This window comes from Cnephaeus nilssonii, assembly GCF_951640355.1.
Source record: "Cnephaeus nilssonii genome assembly, chromosome: X".
Taxonomy (NCBI): Eukaryota; Metazoa; Chordata; class Mammalia; order Chiroptera; family Vespertilionidae; genus Cnephaeus; species Cnephaeus nilssonii.
The window spans coordinates 97,028,490-97,040,202 of NC_137071.1; the positions used below are offsets into that span (position 1 = coordinate 97,028,490).

At 36.3% G+C, this 11,713-nt stretch overlaps 1 pseudogene across 1 annotated transcript; it reads left to right on the top strand.

Moving 5' to 3' along the window:
* The first annotated feature begins 536 nt into the window (after window positions 1-536).
* On the top strand, window positions 537-1,733 carry LOC307096208 (microtubule-associated protein RP/EB family member 1-like; annotated as a pseudogene). Its single transcript has 2 exons — window positions 537-1,285; window positions 1,675-1,733. The product of its transcript is annotated as a microtubule-associated protein RP/EB family member 1-like (transcript).
* The last annotated feature ends 9,980 nt before the right edge of the window (window positions 1,734-11,713 follow it).

Consider the following 11,713-nt stretch of genomic DNA (forward strand, 5'->3'; position numbering starts at 1 on the left):
CAATGAATTAAATTTTGTCAGGTAGAGCTTTGGAGGACTCCAAACCATTGTATTATCTAAGATTTCTCCCCTGTATCCAAATTAATTTTCACCCCTTCGAGGGTAATATTGTCTATATTGAGAATACATAATTAATATGAAATGAGGAGTGCTCAACCACTAATGAGAAGTGCCTTAATTTGAGCCTATGTTCTCATTAGCAGGAGGTGATCATGGTTTCACTTACTTCAATGTCATGGGAAAAAAGTGTGAGATGTCCCCCAAGATTCTTATTTCTGTTGTAAACTTACCTTCTCCCACTTATTTAATCAGACAGATGCTGCTGTAAAGGGATTTGACAGAGGTAGTTTAAATCATAAATCATTTAAAATAGGGTGATCATCCCGGTGGATCTTATCTAATCACAAGAATCCTTAAAAATGGTCTGGGTGCTTTACGTGGATGGGTAACAGGGGGGCATGTGAGGTCATCGTGTGGGCGGGCAGGGTTGGACGGTTTGAAGAGAGGAAGATGGAACCGGAGAACCAGAGCCGGGCATGGCAATGAGCGTATATTCAACTTCAGTCACCAGTGATAAGGTAAGTCGAGATGACATGCTGGCCTGGATCAATGAGTCCCTGCAGTTGAATCTGACAAAGGTCTAACAGTTGTGCTCAGGAGCTGCCTGTTGTCAGTTTATGGACATGCTGTTCCCTAGCTCCATTGCCTTGAAGAAAGTGAAATTTCGAGCTAAGCTAGAATATGAATACATCCAGAACCTCAAAATACTACAAACAGGTTTTAAGAGAATGGGTGTTGACAAAATTATTCCTGTGGACAGATTAGTAAAAGGAAAGTTTCAGGACAATTTTGAATTCATTCAGTGGTTCAAGAAGTTTTTTGATGCAAACTATGATGGAAAAGACTATGACCCTGTAGCTGCCAGACAAGATCAAGAAACTGCAGTGGCTCCCTCCCTTGTTGCTCCAGCTATGAACAAACTGAAGAAACCTCTCAGCTCTAGCAGTGCAGCTCCACAGAGGCCCATTGCTACACACAGAACTGCTGCAACCCCTAAGGCTGGCCCAGGTGTGCTGCGAAAGAATCCTGGTGTGAACAATGGGGACAACGAAGTAACTGAACTGATGCAGCAGGTCAGCATATTGAAACTTACCCTAAAAGAATTGGAGAAAGAAAGAGATTTCTACTTTGGAAAGCTAAAGACCTTTAAATTGATTTGCCAAGAGAACTAGGGGGAAAACAACCCTGTATTGCAGAGGAGTGTGGACATTCTCTATGCCACTCAGTGGTTCTCAACCTTTCTAATGACACGACCTTTTAATACAGTTCCTCATGTTGTGGTGACCCCCAACCATAAAATTATTTTTGTTGCTACTTCATAACTGTAATTTTGCTACTGTTAATGAATCGTAATGCAAATATCTGTGTTTTCCGATGGTCTTAGGCTCTATAGCAGCGGTTCTCAACCTGTGGGTCGCGACAGGTTGAGAACCGCTAGCAGGGTCACCTAAGACCATCGGAAAACACAGATATTTACATTACGATTCATTAACAGTAACAAAATTACAGTTATGAAGTAGCAACGAAAATAATTTTATGGTTGGGGGTCACCACAACATGAGGAACTGTATTAAAGGGTCGCAGCATTAGAAAGGTTGAGAACCACTGGCACAGATGAAGGCTTTGTTATACCTGATAAAGGGGGCCCACAGGAGGAACAAGAAGAGTATTAACAGCTTAGACCAGCAGAGCAACATCTGAATTCTTCAATCCAAATCATGTGCTTGACTGTAAAATACTCCCTTTTATTATTTTTAGAGGACTCACTGGTCTTTTTTCAGAAGCAAAAAGTACCTCTTCTTAAAGTGCACTTTGCAGAAGTTTCGCTCTTTTTTCAATAAGTTTGAGTTAGGAGGTTTTACCTTGTAGCAGAGCAGTATTAACATCTAGTTGGTTCACTTAGGGAACAAAGAGGCTGACCATGGGATCACCATATGGATGATGGTAACACTGATTGCTGGAGAAGGTGTTTTTATGAGATACACTGAGGTGGATACCTCAGTAGCGAAATGTAAAGACTGATTTTAATTTTAAGCTAATGTGAAATCTTGGCAGATAACTTTTTAATAAATAAATGCCGTAAGAGAAAAAAATGGTCTGGGTTCTTCCAGGCAAGAGATATTTGATGTGTGAGAGGTCCTATGAAGAGGGCCGTGTAGCAAGGGCTTAAGTGTCCTAGGTGCCAAGGATAGTGTCCAATCTACAGTTAGCAAAGTAAACTGGGACCTCAGTTTCACAACCACTGACAATGGATTTTGTCAATAACCTGAAGGAATGTGAAAACAAACCTTTCCCCAGTCAAGTCTCCAGAGGAGAATATACCTGGCTAACACTGTATTTCAGACTTAAGAAGCCCTGTGCAGGGAAACCAGCCAACAAGTTTTGGACTCATGGCCCATGGAAATGGTGAGTTGATAAGTTGGTGTTACTTTACACCCCTAAATTTGTTATACAGGAATATAAAGCTACAGTTGACACTTGAATTGCATAGGTTTGAACTGTGTGTGTCCACTTATACATTAATTTTTTTCAATCAATACTGTAAATGACTCTTCTCTTTCTATGATTTTCTTAATAACATTTTATTTTCTCTAGAATACTTTTTAAGAATACAGTATATAGCATATATAACATACAAATATATGTTAATCATCTGTTTATGCTCTTTGTAAGGCTTCTGGACAACAATAGGATATTAATAGTTAAGTTTTGAGGGAGTCAAAAGTTATATGTGGATTTTCAATTGCACAGGAATCAGCGGCCCTAAACCTCCCACATTGTTCGAGTCAACTGTAATATATTCCACAATCATTACTGCTCTTTATACTGCACATTCTTCTCATCTCCTCTGTAGGAAGTAAAATGAGATATTGGAGTGGGAAATGGAGATAATGGCAGTTTCCTTTTCATGTAATTCCCTCTCTCTCTCTCTCTCTCTCTCTCTCTCTCTCTCTCTCTCTCTCTCTGTTTTATTACTCCTTTCTATTCTTGCAACAGTATCCTATTCATGGGCAAGATATGAAAGCATCCTCAGCCTTAGTTATGGCACCCCTCACACAGATTTCAGGATATAAGTGAGCTTTGTGGCTTGCTTCTCACAACACCAGTCCATGCACACATTGTGAAGTACTTATAGGTATATAAATTTAAGGTTTATCTTGTAGCAGCTGTCCCCCATCTTGCAAATGCCAATAAGAATTTGAGGTTTTATTGAGCTTTTGCTAGGGTTTTCTTCCATTATTGTCCAGGCAAGTCTTTGCTTTGAATGTAGCCCTTCCTCAATCTAGTTGCATCTGGACAAAATTTTGCAGAGATAATGAATACCAGTATTTCTCTTAGCTTGGTATTGTTTTGATCACTGGAGTAAAACTTTTGGAGGGAGGTAATTTAAATTTGCTGACATCAAATATTTTAATCCCGACAACTCCTGATGTAGGTTTAAAAAGATGGCTTTCTTCATCATTGAATATTATGTAAGTATATTATATAAGAATTTGGGGCAGCTAGAAGGGTAGGCTTTTGTTTCTTAAGAGACTCAGAGAAAGCAGATCAGAGAAAGCAGATCAACCAAGCAAAGAGGTTTTACTAATGGTAGTCTATTGAAGGCATATTTTGTATTAAATTCTGAAGGAGGATCTTGATCCTCTACCACTGGCTTCAGGAGCAAATGAGTGGATGTTTGTCAACAAATACAAGGTTAGTTTTGATATATGTATGTATATATGTGTGTTTTATTTTGGACATTATTGTTCTGTTTTGTAAAAAATAAAATATTTGGCAGTTTATTGAATAAAGGATTGTTTAGGGAAAATAGCTTCTTTCTCAAAGTTCATTGCCAGAGAATGCAAGGATAGTTTAAATACCTCCTCCTTTCAAGAAAAGTCTTATGAGGTAATGTTTTTCTATGTGTTCAGGGACAACTTGAGAATGAGTAAATCTGAATTGGTATTTTGCTGACCCAGCATTCATTGACAAGCTAGAGACCAACATCTCCTAAGCCTCTTTACCTCTATAGACAGGTAAATTTAAGAAATAAAATATTTTTCATACAGAGTTCCCTGGCCATGTGTATAGTGATGTTTTGAGGACAACATTTATTTTTAACTCGTTTCTTTGTGCATGTAGATACTGACTGTGCATAGAGAGCTCCTTGTTTTAGATTAATTTGCTGAAGATTAATTGATATAGGTTACATATATACTTATTTAGAGTGATTTTCCATTTGAACAAGCAGAATTCATAGCATTACATATTGGTGTTTGTGACAGACTATGGCCACATGATTGGGACTCACTGTTCTAGATTTCAAGAGGTCTTTCAATAATTGAGCTAATATTAGGACAATCTGGGGTTTATTTATGGTCATTTTGCCAAGTTACACAAAAAATCTGAGGACAAATAAATCCTTATTTATGTTTTCAAGTCACATCATGTATATAAGGTACAGTTTGAGGACAAATTGTCTTGCTTTTTGCTCGTAATTCTTTATAGTGTCATTGTGGAGGCAAGTACCATTTGAGTTGGGTTTCTTTACCCAAGTCATCAGGGACTTTTGGTAGCAAATAATACCTTAGTTTCGAATAATTTGTCCAAGAATGTAGAAACAGTACAGAAATAACCCTCATATAAAATTATACATGCACAGAAATGTAAGGAATAAACTACTGATCCCATGTTCACTTTCCAAGTGTAGAGGGGCAATTGAATGGAGGTACTATCTTAAGTAATGTTCTTTGTTTTAATAAGGAAGGGCATTTGAGGACAGTAAATGGTGTACCTTTTTGTGTGGGTCTTTAAGATTGTAGTAGTAGCATGGGGGGAAAACTACATGTGGGAAACTGGACATTAAGAAAATTTTTGTAAATGGCAAATGACTCATTACTTTGGAAGTTTTTGCCTTTGGGTAAAACAACAGCATTTGAACAAACAATTATCCATTTTAATTAGTCTAAGCATGTGAGGGAGGTGTGTGGACAACATCTTACTTATTAGTTTGTCTTTGTCCATGTGTTCAGAAAAAATTGAGGAACAAAGAGTTCTTGATTTTTGGATATTTGGATATAAATAACTTCTTCCAAGGACTTCTTCATAAATTATCATGGTCATAGTGTATGAGTACATTGTTATTTTGGATTATTTGTCTCAGCAAATTAGAGGCAATTTTGATGAAACTTTTCTGTATGTGAGATTTGTGTTGCATTCATGTGGAAACACAGTGTAAAAACACCTCCTTTTTTTTGGTATTTTAGTGTTAATAGCTAAAATAGACCGGAGTTCAAATTTCCTCTCTGCCATGTAATAGTTGTGTGCCATTGGCAAAAAGTACTCAGTATTTCTGAACCTCAGTTCATTAAATAGGGAAACAAATAGTCCCAAACCTAGAATCATTGAGAGGATTGAATGGCATATGTTTGTAAGTCACTTAAAACAAAGCCTGGCTTACTAAGTGCTCAGTGAGGATCGCCATCCTCAATACAATGATAAACTCTTATTTGTATACAACTCTTTACAGTTTACCCTGTTCTCCATTCAGACATCTTAGGGTTTTTACACAAAATATTACTTTCTTTAGTCCTACCCCATTATTGAACACTTTCAAAATGACTTTTGGCCAGACACTAAGCATCTCTGCCTTTTTAGTTCATCTTTCAAATTGATGATAACACACAGCCTATTTCATAGGTTTGTGAATATCAGATTAGATTCTGTATGTTATTTGAAAGTTTAATACAATAATATTAGGGCAGGTGCTCTACCTTTATTATCTCAGTTAATCCACCTAGCAGTCCATCATGTAAAATATTAATAGTTTGATTGCATTAATGATGAAGATGCATTTCAGAAGGGTTAAGTAACTTTCCCAAGGTCGTATAACTAGTAAATGTCAGTGCCAAGACTTTATCACAGGTATTTCTAACTACAAAATCATGTTATTACCTCCCATAATAAACTATTTCCCCACTGGAAATTTAGACATAGTACTGACTTTTACAATTCTATTATCATCGTCATTATTATTATTTAATACTAGAGGCCTGGTGCACAAAATTTGTGCACTTGCGGGAGGGGGGTGTCCCTCACCCCAGCCTGTGCCCTCTTGCACTCTGGACATCCTTAACACTGCTGCAGAGGCAGGAGTGTCTGCCCCCTGGAGGTCAGTGTGCATCATAGCAACCAGTCGTTCCGCTGTTCGGTCAATTTGCATATTAGCCTTTTATTATATAGGATAACACAGTGGCAACTAGAGGAGTTAATTATTTTGTAAGGAATATTTTCTTTCCACTGTCTACATAACACTGAAGAAAGATGGAATGAAAGTGTTAAAAAAAAAAAGAAACAAGAACCAGTAGAATATTCTGAGCATGCTTTTGTAAGAGTCTGGAGTATTGTAATAGCTATAGATCTGAAGATAGATATGTGTGAACCACAATGTGGTAGACAATGAGATTTATATGGAATAGATGAGTTGGGCAAAGAAAATTGAATATCAGGGTGACTCTGGGTATTTCAATGTTCAACAAGATAGTGGCATTATAGAATTAATTAGATTGAATTAAATAGGAAGAGGGAGATTTTAGAGAAAATATAAGTTTAATAGCCAAAAGGTTTAGTTTTCCAATAATCTGACTTATAAAAGTGAAGCTAATTTAAAAAGTTGGTTAATGGTTAAATATTTTTAGTCAAGGGAAAAGGACACATTTACTGATATCAGTCAAATGTTCATTTTCCTGCCTAACCATTTTTTATTTGTGATAATATATCCATGATTGTGGAATCAAATTCTTCTCCCTGGCTTTCAAAGCTTCCATAATAGGGTCATATACTATTAGATAAAAATAAGTTTGATTCTTAGTTCTCCCCATTCTAACCATGAGGCCTCAGTCAAATAATTTCTCTTCTCTGAAATGCCTTTTCCTTTTTTTACAAGTGGGCATGATAATTCTAACAATAATATTACATATGTGAATATGTACTCACACATGATAAAGATCATTAGAAATGATAGAGAGTTTTACTATAATCTCATGTCTTCCATTACATCCCAAGAAATATCCCCATTAATGTTGGTACCAATCATATAGCTCTACTATTTTTATAATTATGTTAATTCTTTCTGGGTTCTTCATCCTCTTCTTCACTAATATAAATTATATTCATCTCCTATATTCAGATAACTGTATAATCTTCTTCTTTTGACAACTCCTTAGTAACTACACATATACACACACAAATGCACAACTTAATTTGTTATTTAACTGTGTCAATGATGCCTTGTTCTATTCTTTTATATTTAACCTTTTGCACTTGGTAGCATCGGTAGCAGCTCTTTTTATACTCTTTGAATGTATCAACAATTTGAAATATAAAAAAATCCAAATAAATAAGTTTGTATGAAAAGAAACTCCAGTTTTTTATTCTATTGCCGCGCTTGGTAAAATCTGGGGTATTTAAAAAATTAAATCCCGAGTAGAATAAAGGAATTGAGAAAAAAGCGAGTGCAAAGGGTTAACTCTATCATCAAGGTGTGTTGTAGTTTATAATTTTTATCATACATAGGCCTTACTAAATACCATGGAATTGAATTACATCTCACCTAATTTCTTTGTTTCAAATAATTTCATTTTATTTTAATCTATAATAAAAGGAGAATATGATTCTACAAATGGAATCCTTTTATCTATGCAAGAGCTGATATTTAATTCTTTTTTAATGTTTTTTTTTCTTTATTAAGGTATTACATATGTTTCCTTATCCCCCCATTTTCCTCCCACCCCCCACTCATGCCCTGACCCCCCTGTTGTCTCTGTCCATTGGTTAAGTTTATATGCATGCATATAAGTCCTTTGGTTGATCTCTCCCCCTTACCCCCATCCTCCCCTACCTTCCCTCTGAGGTTTGACAGTCTGATCCATGCTTCTCTGTCTCTGGCTAAGTTTTTGTTCATCAGTTTATGTTTCTCATTATATTCCATAAATGAGTGAGATCATGTGATATTTATCTTTCTCTGACTGGCTTATTTTGCTTAGCATAATGCTCTCCAGTTCCATCCATGCTGTTGCAAATGGTAAGAATTACTTCTTTTTTTTATTGCAGCATAGTATTTCATTGTGTAGATGTACCACAGTGTTGTTGTTTTTTTATTGTTTAAACTTTTACAGTTCTACATATTTCTCCGTTTTCCCCAATTGACCTCCTCCTGCATCCCTTCCCAGCCCTGGCAAGCCCCCAGTGTCTGTGTCCTTTGTTTATGCTAATATGCATACATATAAGTCCTGTGGTTGCTCTCACACCCCCACTCCCCTACCATTTGTCTCTAGATCAATCTATTCTTGTTGATCACATTATGTTGATCATTGTATCCCACATATAAATGAGATCATGTGATATTTATCTTTCTCCGGCTGGCTTATTTCGCTTAGCATAATGCTCTCCAGTTCCATCCACGCTGTTACAAATGGTAAAAGTTCCTTCTTTTTAATAGTGGTATAGTATTCCATTGTGTAGATGTACCATAGTTTTCTAATCCACTCATCTGCTGATGGGCACTTAAGCTGTTTCCAAATCTTAGCTATGGTGAATTGTGCTGCTATGAACATAATGGTGCATATATCCTTTCTGATTGGTGTTTCTAGTTTCGTGTATATATTCCTAGAAGTGGGATCACTAGATCAAATGGGAATTCCATTTTTAGTTTTTTTAGGAAACTCCATACTGTTCTCCCCAGTGGCTGCACCAGTCTGCATTCCCACCAGCAGTGCAAAAGGGTTCCTTTTTCTCCACATTCTTGCCAGCACTTGTCATTAGTTGATTTGTTAATGATAGCCAATCTGAAAGGTGTGATATGGAACCTTGTTGTCATTTTGATTTGCATCTCTTGGATGATTAGTGACTTTGAGCATGTTTTCTTATGTCTCTTGGCCTTCCTTATGTCCTCTTTTGAAAAATATCTATTTAGGTCTGTTTCCCATTTTTTGATTGGGTTGTTTATCTTCCTTTTGTTAAGTTGTATGAGTTTTCTGTAAATGTTGGAGATTACACCCTTATCGGTGATAACACTGTCAAATATGTTCTCCCATGCAATGGGCTTTCTTGTTGTTTTGTTGGTGGTTTCTTTTGCTGTGCAGAAACATTTTATTTTGATGTAGTCCCATTTGTTTATTTTCTCTTTAGTTTCCATTGCCCTAGGAGTGGTATCGGTGAAGAAATTGCTTTGGCATATGTCTGAGATTTTGCTGCCTGTGGATTCCTCTAGTATTTTCATGTTTTCCCTTCTTATGTTTAAGTTCTTTATCCTTTTTGAGTTTATTTTTGTGTATGGTATAAGCTGGTGGTCTAGTTTCATTTTTTTTGAATGTATCTGTCCAATTTTCCCAACACCATTTATTGAAGAGACTGCCTTGACTCCATTATATTTTCTTGCCTCCTTTGTCAAATATTGAGTATAGTAGTTTGGGTCAATTGCTGGGTTCCCTATTCTATTACATTGCTCTATATGTCTGTTCCTGTGCCAGTACCATGCAGTTTTAAGAACAGTGGATTTGTAATACAGCTTGATATCTGGTATTGAGATCCCACCTACTTTGTTCTTCTTTCTCAGGATTGCTGCAGCTATTAGGGGTCTTTTTTTATTCCAGATGAATTTTTGGAGAGTTCGTTCTAGGTCTGTGAAATATGCTGTTGGTATTTTAATGGGGAGTGCATTGAATATATAGATTGCTTTGGGTAGTATGGATATTTTAATGATGTTGATTCTACCAATCCATGAACACAGTAGGTTCTTCCATCTGTTTATGTCTTCCTCTATCTTTTTTTTCAGTGTTCTGTAGTTTTCCACATACAGTTCTTTTACATCCTTAGTTAAGTTTATTCCTAGGTATGTTAATTTTTTTGGCGCAATGGTAAATGGGATTGCATTTTTAGTCTCTCTTTCTGTAAGTTCACTATTGGTGTATAGAACTGCCATAGATTTCTTGGCATTAATTTTGTATCCTGCTACCTTGCCAAATTCATTTATTAAGTTTAATAATTTTTGATGGAGTCCTTGGGGTTTTCTATGTATAGTATCATGTCATCTGCAAATAAGGACAGTTTTACTTCTTCTTTTCCAATTTGGATGCTTTTTATTTCTTCTTCTTGTCTGATCCCAATGGCTAGTATTTCCAGTACAATGTTGAACAGGAGTGGTGAGAGTGGACATCCCTGTCTTGTTCCTGTTCTTAGGGGAAATGGTTTTAGTTCTTACCCATTGAGTATGATGTTGGCTGTGAGTTTGTCATATATGGCTTTTATTATGTTGAGGTATGAGCCTTCTATACCCACCTTGCTGAGAATTTTTATCAAGAAAGGGTGTTGGATTTTCTCAAACGCTTTTTCTGCATCAATTGATTTGACTATGTGATTTTTATCTCTCAATTTGTTTGTGTGATGTATCATGTTTATTTATTTGTGGATATTGTACCATCCTTGCATCCCCAGGATAAATCCTACTTGGTCATGGTATATGATCTTTCTGATGTAATGCTGGATCTGATTTGCTAGAATTTTGTTGAGGATTTTGGTATCTATATTCATGAGGGATATTGGTCTATAATTCTCTTCCATTGTGTTGTTATTACCTTTTTGGGGGATTAGTGTAATGCTGGTTTCATAGAATGTGCTTGGAAGTGTCCCTTCCCCTTTAATTTTTTGGAATAGTCTGAGGAGAATAAGTTTTAGTTGTTCCTTGAATGTTTATTAGAACTCCCCTGTAAAGGTGTCTGACCCTGGGCTTTTGTTTGCTAGAAGCTTTTTGATTACTGCTTCTATTTCTTCCATAGTTATTGGCCTATTGAACTTTTTAGATTCTTCCTGATTGAGTTTTGGAAGCTTGTATTTTTTAGGAATATGTCCATTTCTTCCAGGTTGTCTAGTTTGTTGGAATAAAGTTGTTCATAGTATTTTTTTTAACAATCCTTTGTATTTCTGTGGGGTCTTTCACCTCTTTCATTTCTGATTTTGTTTATTTTTGCTAGAGATTCATCAATCTTGTTTATCCTTTCAAATAACCAGCTCTTGGTTTCATTGATCTTTTGTATTGTCTTTTTTTCGTCTCTATTTAGCAGGAAATTTTGTACATACCATATACACTGAGTGGCCAGATTATTATGATCTCTCAATGCATAATAATCTGGCCACTCAGGATATATATATTAGAGTCCTGGTGTATGAATTCGTGCATGGGTGGGGTCCGGCCAGCCTGGCCAGGGGGAGGGGACATGGGCTGTTAGCCGGCCTGCCTGTAGGTCAAACTCCTGGTCGAGGAGACAATTTGCATATTACCCTTTTATTATATGGGATATACACTGAGTGGCCAGATTGTTATGCGTTCAGTGATCATAATAATCTGGCCACTCAGGGTATCTTGATACATTTGCTATCTTGAGTGGCTATTGAAATTGTTTTGGCCATTAACATCAAGAATAATTGCTGTCTCACTAGGTATTAGCAGACTCCCAAAGAGAATGTGATTGGAATATATCAGATAAAATTATTTTTTCTTACAGTAATCGAAATGGATCTGCAGTCTTTCTATAGTGTCTAATTAATTCAATGTATGAGTATAATGAATTGATTAATTTTACTGGTAATTGCTACACATTTATGAGAAATAAGA